At 41.9% G+C, this 10,123-nt stretch overlaps 1 pseudogene across 1 annotated transcript; it reads right to left on the bottom strand.

Moving 5' to 3' along the window:
• Positions 1-869: 869 nt before the first annotated feature.
• LOC100502440 (beta-galactosidase - oligopeptide transporter protein pseudogene) lies at positions 870-9,804 on the bottom strand (annotated as a pseudogene). The gene is made up of 18 exons (NR_146501.1): positions 8,470-9,804; positions 7,856-8,390; positions 6,801-6,884; positions 6,591-6,705; positions 6,386-6,502; positions 6,053-6,289; positions 5,168-5,377; positions 5,057-5,086; positions 4,157-4,799; positions 3,737-4,016; positions 3,547-3,656; positions 3,201-3,308; positions 2,999-3,100; positions 2,280-2,905; positions 2,098-2,182; positions 1,875-1,993; positions 1,608-1,755; positions 870-1,319 (listed from the first exon to the last, which is right to left on the bottom strand). The product of NR_146501.1 is annotated as a beta-galactosidase - oligopeptide transporter protein pseudogene (transcript).
• Between the last annotated feature and the right edge of the window lie 319 nt (positions 9,805-10,123).

Genomic DNA, 10,123 nt, shown 5'->3' with positions numbered 1-10,123 from the left:
AAAGCAGCCAGTGGAGAGAAGAACCCCTTTGCTCTTTGCCTTGGAACTGGGAGGATCTCTGAAACTGCTCGCCTGGGGTACTCATGCACAGACAACATTATGTAATTTATGTTATGCTATAGACAGCTGGGACGAACACGTCGCAGGTACCTGTTGGTGCCACGCATATATTACCCAGCGGTACTGTGGGAGAGCTTTTTTTGGACCCCACCACTCATAGAGAGAAGCAAATGAAAGGTGAGACATATGCATGCATGCACTCACAGACAGCAACGACGTGCAGCATCTACCACTCAGTACCAATGGGAAAAATACGTACGTGGTCCACTGCACTACGCAAGACCGTTGTTAGCGTATTTTTTTAATGCTCAACATATATACAACTCCATTTACCAGCATCGATCGGCTACAATCACACATTGACTGTATTTTTCAGCACATTTATTTTATTTAGCGCAGTTTGTACTACCGAATAATATAATATAAATATAGTACTACTTTTTTATGGAAATGATATCCAATACTAGCGTTATTTATTTTCGATTTTGTGTGCCCTAAAGGCATCATCGAGCACAGTAGTAATAGGATTCTACTATATACTAGGTGTGTGCCCGTGCGTTGCGACGGAACCGTATAATAACACGATAATTTATGTATATATGTGTGTTATATTGTTATAAGAAAATGTTTCGAAATCCATTTGTGATCCTACTCATACATAAATTTTGTTATTTTAATCTAGCTATTTCACCATTACATTGCAACAATCAGTACCATATAGACTTCTATATATGATTTAATAATGTCATTGAGTTATAATGACAACACATTAGGGAAGTGTTACTTACAACTCAAATCTCAGAAAAAGGGTACTAAGAAAGCACGTAAACAAGGTAATTAACTCTGTCACATGAACCAAGTGAATAATGAAATATCTCCATTCCAGCAAACAACATGACAGCCTAAAACTCGGAAAAAGATCAATACAATATTGACCATATATCATGACCATCACCATTGTTATCATTTATCAAGCATGGATAATATCGATCACATCGCGCACCTCCAGCATGCATTGAAAGCTCTGTTTCCACCCCTAATGATGAAGAGGTCGAAGCAGAGGTCCTTGACGGAACGACGGTGCGGGCGTCCCGAACGAGCTTGCCGCACCAGGCGAGACGAAACTGCTCGAGCACGTGCGCGACATCGGTGCAGGTCCGGAGCATGGTGACCGCGGAAGCGAGGCCGGCGTCCATGTAGAGGCAGGGCTTAAAATACCGCACGAGCATGAGCTGATGTTTTTGTGTTTGGTTCACCCCCTGTCATAGTACAGATAACAATGGTGGTCAATGATCACAATGTAGTCGGAGGAAGGCAATTGAATGGCGTCGAAAGGAATTTTGGAGATACAGTCGACGACAACACTCTGCAAATGCATGGACAATCAAATTTTGTCAATGTGCCAAAGTCCAAACTACAGCAGAACAAGAGGACTGACTATGATCAACAAATTAATAGAATGAGAAGGCAAATTCAATGAGAAGGAGGACTCAAGTTGAAGTATTCAGTTTTAAAACACATGTATGTTATGCAGGGCAATAATCTACCTCCTCGGTAACCCCAAATAATGGAGACAGAACGGCTAGGCACATAGTGCTTATCCCCTCGGAAGATCACTGTTCCGTCTTCGCCCGTGTTATTGTTGGAAAGGAAAGAGAGGCATAGCTTTTCTTCAGGCAACTCAAAGATGTGTGCCTACAATATAGAAAAAATAATCACAACACCAAAGAAGATTCATTTGAAGGTTGGAGAACACTGTCAAATAATAATATAAGTTTCCAGAAACCAAAATGATTGAAGAAGTTGTTCCCAACCTCATACCAATGACCCAATATCTCAGACGAATGTTGCCCCAGAGGAATGCTTTTTGATATGACCTTATTACGTTGTGCCAAGTCCCTGAGATGCCCAAATTTGGGCTCCTTGTACATACCTATGAAAATTCATGGACTACATTAGGTGCTTCTTATGTCAATAGGAGCATACATGATTAAGATAAAAAAACAGAAATATCATGGTCAACTGAGTCGATCTGACCATATTCATCCATGGGAGCTTCATCATAGTATCCAGTCAGCACATAAGAAGCGCCAGTCCTTCCAAAATTTGTTCCTCCGTGGTACTGTTGATAAGTTAAAGTGAAATTCCACAAATCTCCACATTTCCCATGTAAATGTTTGCTGACATATTCATTGCAGGAACAAAAAGTAAATCCATACCACCGTTGTTGCTTGTTTAGCTATTTTTTCACTCATTTCAAATAGATAACTGCCAAAGCCACCGCTGAAGGTGATGCCGTAGGCAGAGACAACGCAGGTCTGGATGACGGTGTTCTCCTGCCTGGTGAAGGGCTGGCGGAGGAAGCCCATCCTCTCGGCGGCGGCGGTCCACATGCGGACGAAGAAGAAGCCGAGCAGCCCAGCGGAGACATTGAGGGAGGGGATGATCCCCGTGGTAAGGTTGAGCTTCATGACTATGACGCTGAACATGACGGCCAGCAGCGCGCTGACGACGAATGCCCGCAGCGTGAGCTGCTCCCGCCACGACGGCACCGCCTTGTCCGCGAACACCCGCGAACACCCGCTCCACACCCGCTCCACAGACGCCACGACGGCAAATGAAAAGACCTTTTATTGTCAAGCTTGTTGGCCAAGAACAGTATACGACCTGCCTCAATAAGGTTAACTCCACAGACTTACACTGCTTGAGAAGGAGTTCCAGCAAGAGTTCGGTATGAGACCCAGTATCTACCCACTCCTTCGCCATTCACAAAAATCATTCCCTTGCTCATTGAGCTCATGTCAAGTACAACGGGATCATCTCCATCTGGCTCATCAAAGTATCTCTGGCATGGCAGTGAACATAGTGACACCGAGGGTGAGGGTTGCAACCAAAACTGAACAAAATCTATAGTGCTCGTATTCGTGGTTCAACTTACCTTATACCAAGTGGCTGCCCGGTCGTTCTCAGCCGGTTTCCACTGAACTTTGCCCAAACCTTTTTCTGAGTAGATCTCCTTTAACTCACCTTCTAGTGCAGCCTATTTGTAAAGAAGCGTAGAGGTGATCAGGTCCCACACGATGGCATTCGTGCTTGCGAGGAAATGGCTTTACTTTTGGAGTTAAAGATAACAGCCTTACTTTATGGCCTCAGCCATTGACTTGTAAATCCAACGTCCCAGTGTTGAGACCTTGGATTAGGCACTCCTGAATGCCGCCCTTTACTTCAGCAAGTTCACCACCACTATCCTGCAGAAGATAGTGAAACATGCAAATTTAGAGCTGATGGGCAGGATTATTGCATTATCTGAGAACATGGGCCACCCTTCTATTTATGATATAAACTATATATGTCTGCCTTTCAAAAATGAAGTGTTTGTCTATTGCAATAATACAACCACAATTTTTTCACCTGGATATCGGACAGGATAGTATAATCAGCCATCTTACATTCCAAACACATTCCACAATTCCGACAAAATTTTACCTTCATTCCCATAGTTGATGACAGCAATACGACATGGTTCACACCTACTTTCAGATCAACCGGTTTTTCAAACATGAAACCCTTCACCTGCTTGTTTCCGTGCGCGCATCCTACATGGAGAGGGATTTTGATTTGTACAATAGTTTTACTTGCATTCATGCAACAAGAATCTGCAAATCAGACTGCGTACCTGATACATCTAGTGAGCTGCACACGGAATCCAGAAAAATTGTGTACGCACAAAACTGATGAGGCCATCAAAACTTTCAATTTAGTCTAGTGACATCATACCGAGTGCAGTTTATAGAAGTAGAAAAAGCAACAGCAAGAAATGTGAAATTTAATCTACTGCAGTATATGGATTCTAGCTGCTATTCCCAAATAAATTCTCAAACAACTTCGGAGCCATTGGAGGAAGAACCATGGGCTCCGGTGCCATGAAATTAGTGATCTTCTCATGGACATGGTACCTGAAAAAAATCACATAACAGAAATGAGCTTTAAAAAGAACTAATATTTGGAACTCAGCCTGGATATGTATATATGTATATAATATTTGGAAACGAATCAGGTACTACTGATCATACTAAAAAGGAGAAATGTTCTTAACTGGATATGCTATGTGCCAAATTGTAATGCTTATTTTGTAAGCTTCCAGCCCTATAAGCTGTTCAAGTAGCTCCAGTGTTGTAAATCGATGTGACAGTCATATAGTTCAATTTACACACTATCAGCATCGACAAAGGGGAGAAGATTCTTCGGTTCAACGCTTCAGCTTGGTATGAACCGAGGCTGCTTAAACAAATAAAACTTTGGTTGCATCCATGGACCCGCGGAGGGGGTGGGGGTGCTTCATGAACCAGGGCAACATGCTGCCACTAAGTCCTTCACTACCTCCAGCTTTGTTTGGGCTCAAATCCGACGATGGCACTTGATCTGTTGCACTATGATCTGCCTCATCGAACCATCAGTTTTCAGTTCACACCACCAATAGGATTGCTCAAAATTTGACCCTTAGTTAATGTTTTCTTGGTGATGAATGTAATGTAAACTTACGATATAGGACAAATGGCATGAGGTCACATGCTTAACTATATACTTTGGTGTTTTGTACAGTGCAACATTTTAACTATTTTTTTCAAAATGAACTAACCTGATGCCCCTCTATCACATGACTCAAGGAACTCCTTGAGAAGTTGTTGATAAAACTCAAAATCATCAATAAGTCCAGGATCACCTTCCATAATGTGCCCCTGAGTTATAGCAAAGGCGATGAAATAAGCCCAAGTAGTGTAGTCCGCATTATATCTTCTATTTGTACAAATAGTAGCATTCTGATAGCAATGTTAGTGTGACAGATAAATAACCAAGGTTATGATAGAAAAGGGGAAATCATCTCAAGGGAAGAAATGAGCTTCAATTAACTACAGACCGTTACGCTTCAGTAGACTGAAGGAGACCAAATAAGGTTTGAAATATTTTTAAGGGAAAATGTAGTAAATGCTCGAACCTCCACAGCTGTTCCAGGTTCTCCCACGTCCTGAAATATGAATAGCAAGACTTAAGTTAGCCAGGTGCACAAATGACCGGTGGTCCTTAGTGATAGATGCATCGAAAATACCTTTCCAAATACTCTAACAGTAGAGTTGGTCAAGTACATCTTGTTAATCATCCGGCTTGGATCTCTCATGTAACCAGCAACTTGATCACTAATGTTCTGTTCTCATACAATGGGAAGAGTTGAGCTTTACATATTGACTTGTTAAGATTCACCACCTAATACAGGCGACAGAAAATCTTCTGTCGTCATGATGGTCTCCAAAGTAGTTCTCTGTGAGAAGCCATCGATGGACAATAGAAAATAAGCTGAGTTAGTGACTGCGATTAACTAAAGAGTAAAGACAAAATACATAAACAATAAAGAGGACATGTGAAAAGAAATAGTAGAAGGATCTCATTAGCTAGCAGCATTACACGTTAATCACAAAGCATAAGGCATTAACATGGTATTGTGGTATTCTTTATAGCCATTTAAACTCACATTTTTTAAATAATAGAACTCACAAAGAAAAATTTGGAATCCATGGAATGTGTAATATTAGCCATGATCCACGAAAAAAAACTAAGAGCAATAACATTGCTGCCTCATCAGCAACTCGAATACTTTTGTAGTTAAATATGTGTAAATAATTAAGGGGTAGTAAGGACCCTCTCATATTTGATTCTTTTAGTTGATTACCTCTGAATTAAGATGCATAATCTTGGAAGAGATGGCAAATGAGAAGAGTGTTGCTTATATATATACAAACATCATGTGAGTCCTGATTAGCTTACCCTATTTATTTTGGTATTATTTTTTAAAGAAAAACAAGAAAGATATATGCATGTTAACTTTTTATAAAATATAGATTAATGGATTTGAAATAAATCAAGAAAACAAACAGTGTTTTGTCTATTTTTCTTAATATCAACTGTTAAATGTAAATTACATGGATATATTTTGTACCTTTTGTTGATGATCCAGCTACCCAGCCAGTGGAAACAGGAAAGACTTGCTCCCAGTTAGGAGGTCTTCCATACTTCCAGTTATTTACTTTGAGATTGATAGGAACAATGCTTTGGATCTAATTGACAGGCTTGACAACCTAAAAATACAATGAGCATGAAGCCATCCGTAGTCTTGAAACCCCGATAGCGATATAAATAGTTATCATGTATCAGTAGTAAGGCCGTCCGTTAGACTCTGCGGTTACAAGCAACGGTATGAGAAGTTGGTGTCCCAAATCCTGTACTGAATAGAATAGGAAAAAATGTTGTAAAAATTACATGTCGTTTCTACCTGTACAAGTAATGGAAAGTGCAAGTTTTTGAGAGTCACATAACATGCAGGACGAGCGAAGGTCCCACCGAGCCAAATGGCCAACTTGACCACTGGTTGCCATGGCATGGAGAACACCTGTAAATTAGTTGAATTATGTAATTATGGGATTACTCCTAATTATAAGTAATAACTACCTTCTGATAACCTGCCATTGGATGCAGACCATTTGCCTGGGTACTGTGAGAAGAACCACCACCATATCCATTCTGCTTGGTGAGATTCAATGAATTTTCCTGAACTGCATTCCTTTGCACTTTAAGTGATCTTTCCAAAGTGCCCTGTAAGATCTTATGTTAATAGTTTATCATAGTAGCATGTTGCATAATAGATGACACACAGTAACACTATAAAAGTGAATAAAACACATGATTACATTAGAATTGGCTGAAACTGTCTTACAGCTCTCCAAGCTTCTTTTAAGAGACCCATTTTCTTCACGAAGTTTTCCCAGTTGCTCCTACCCAAAAAAAACAATACACCCCAAATATAAGCAAACTTGTAAGCCTGCCACGTAAAATCAGTAAAATTGTCTATGTTTTAATGAAATAAAAATTGTACATACAATACCTTATTATGATGTGAAAACCTAACTAAAATTGATTATGGCATTCAAAACAAGGTATCCAGTAAAAATGATCTGGCAAGCAGATAAGTGAGAAGGAAGAACAGAGATGTACACTCTAATCCAGTAATCCTCATAGAAGACCATAGCCATCAAATCCATTTTGTCTGGTTAAAAAATATACCCACCATATTCATTACAAAAATGGCTTCAATTAACCCCCTCCTGAACCTATATCTAGAGATTCACCTCTGTCATTCTGACATATTATATCCAAAATAAGTCCTAAACTTCATATAAATTATCTATCATTGCAATAAAAAGCTAAAGTATGTGCATAAATTTTCCTCCTCTGTTTGTACTTAAAACACTAAATAACCCCTTAATCCACCCACAACATTTAAATATTAAACAGTCCAAATTAACCTCTAAATTTACATAGGTTAGAAAAGTATACAAAATAATTGATGAATAAAGTTTATCGTAACTAAACAAAGGTAAGAAAGTATCTGTAGATTTATACATCGGGTATAAACTTAGAATATGGAAAAAAACAAAGATAGAGGGCTAAATACATATTTTACTTGTGGAGGTACAGGTAAATAAATTTCTGGACAAATTGGGACAGCTATCTCTCAAACTTGCCCAATTGATGTATGAGAAATACATCTAGTTTACCTTCTGGATACTTGAGGAGTGATGTCCCATTACAAAACTGATAAATGCACTATTTCATTGTCAAGATGATTCACTTTATAAAAAGAAAATACCATAGACAAATGCATCAAGTATGTGCAAATGTGTTATCAGGTATAAACTTAGAATATGGAAAAAAACAAAGACAGAGGGCTAAATAAATATTTTACTTGTGGAGGTACAGTTTCCCGGCGGTCCGTATCTGCTTCACGGCACCGCGCCTGCGTCCCCGTTGAGCCGGTTGGTGAAGGTGACGCGGTACACGCGGCCGGACAGCTGCAAAATTCACCACAATGCAGGTCTTAGATCAGCTTTCTTGCTGTCATTACATAAAAGCAAGTTGGCATAACTTGGACAACTACTTTGAAACGTACAGTTTTTCTTCTCAGTACTTGAATTTGTGAATGTGTTTACTTTACCTTACTAACTTTTATCCAAACGTAAAGTTGAGCACATCACAGAAATGGAAATGGAACACAGTAAAAAGGAATATTGCCAGGATACACCAAAAACAGCAGGTAAAGTAGGTGTCACTGGGAGAGTGAAGTCCTAAACAGTAAGACTTAACTTCAAGCGAACTGAAATATTGCTTATAACATCTTCATCCATCATGTCTCCAAATCCATTATTCTCTTGACAGTCCTGGAGTGCTGGATTATCCAACACCCTCCTTAGTACAGTAGAAGCTGTTGTTAGTCTTTGTACCTAAATGTAATAGCACAATTAGAAAAAAAAAGAAAATAACATGGTTAATCCTTAAGAATATATTATCAGAGCATAATACCATTTCCTCTGGTGATGAGTAGTCTCTGGGTCCAGTGAGGTCAAGACAACTTCTTAATTCTCTGTATGGCCTACACTTTTCAGATTTCGGTATAGATCCAGCAATTCCGATACACAAACAAACAGTAGAAAAAGAGGGACGGCGGCTCGGCAAAAGAATTTGAATGGGCTCATCAGATCCAGATCATCATACCATAAAACAAATGGAGCAAATAAAACTTGCCATGAATTGGCAAGGGATTATGTAAAGAATGCGAGAACATTCAGATTATTCGGACTCCACAAATTCGCCATCTACACAGAGGAGAGAGGACACAGGAAGGGGATACCTTGACCAACCGAGAAGGAAGTAGAGACGCTTCCCCCCATAATTAATTGATCAGCAATTTCCAGAGTTGAAACCGAAATCGCAGGCGGTCCAGAAGGTCCCAGGGGCAGGAGCGGTGAGCGCCTCGTAGGCCTTGGTGGCGCGGCCGAGTGCCTCCTCGGCGGCGGCGGCAACGGAGGGGTAGGCGGCTGCGGTGGTGGCGTCGAGGCCGACGCGGAGGGACTTGATGAGCGACTTGAAGTGGCGGTAGAGCTCGGAGACGGAGAGCGGCGAGGCGTGGGGGTCGTCGGGCTCGGGCAGCAGCAGCGCGGCGTGGTGGGAGGAGGCGTCGGCGAGGAGCACATTGGCGGCGGTGGCCACCACTGGGGCGCGCGGGGAGGTCGGGTACAGGCGGGCGGCGCGGAGGGCGTACCTGCGCGCGAAGGGCGTGCCTGCCCGTGGAGAGCTCCGACTCGGCCAGCGCCAGGAGGCGGTTGGCCTCGGCCACGGATTCAGGCCCCGATGGCACGGTGGCGATGGGTTCGCCGGCCATCTGTGGGGAAGGGGGACTGGGAAGGCGGGACTCTTCGATGGATAGTGGACGCCGATGATGGGGCGAGGAGAGTGGATCGCACCTTCCATGTTGAGCTGGGGCTCGGTCGCACCTTACACGGCCTTCCAGCCAGGGCAAGGTCGTCGCGGTGGGGCAAGAGACCGTTGATTGCGGGAGGCCACCGCGCCTTCCCTGGAGAGTTGGGTGCAGAGGTCACACCTTCCATGGAGAGCCGGGGCTAGATCGGCATGGTAAGGCGAGGATGCGTTGATTGCGGGAGGAGACTACGGAAGGACGCAGCGAGAGAGACGCGGCGCGATGGGCGGATCGGCGTAGGGAGGCGGGGATCTCGGGAACCTTCCAAGCTGGATAGATGGCAGAACCGTGCACCGTTTGTTGTGGACGTCTACACTAAGAACTTATGTAGTAGTAGAGATATGGAAGGGAAGCGGACGGAAACAGAAAAAAGAAACCCCATTGATTATTTGAGCTACAAATCCTGTCTGTTTTGAGCTACAAGCAAGAGCAAAGTTATACAACAGTTTGTGTCCCTTTAGTTTTTCCCTTTATTTTTCTTCTCCGCACGAGGAAAATATCGGGCACGTTGTTGGCTATATAAGGACTAGTTTAGGAACCTATTTTTCTAAGAGATTTTCATTTTTCAAAGAGAAAATTAACTAATTTTTTTTTGGAAAATGAAAATCCCTTCGTAATATAAAATGGGATTCCCAAACTAGCCCTAAGACCACTAATTATTATATACTTGTTGTATTTACCGGAAAGAGATCAATGTAA

Source organism: Zea mays, chromosome 6 (genome assembly GCF_902167145.1).
Source record: "Zea mays cultivar B73 chromosome 6, Zm-B73-REFERENCE-NAM-5.0, whole genome shotgun sequence".
Taxonomy (NCBI): domain Eukaryota; kingdom Viridiplantae; phylum Streptophyta; class Magnoliopsida; order Poales; family Poaceae; genus Zea; species Zea mays.
This window is presented reverse-complemented; position numbering and strand designations above follow the sequence as displayed.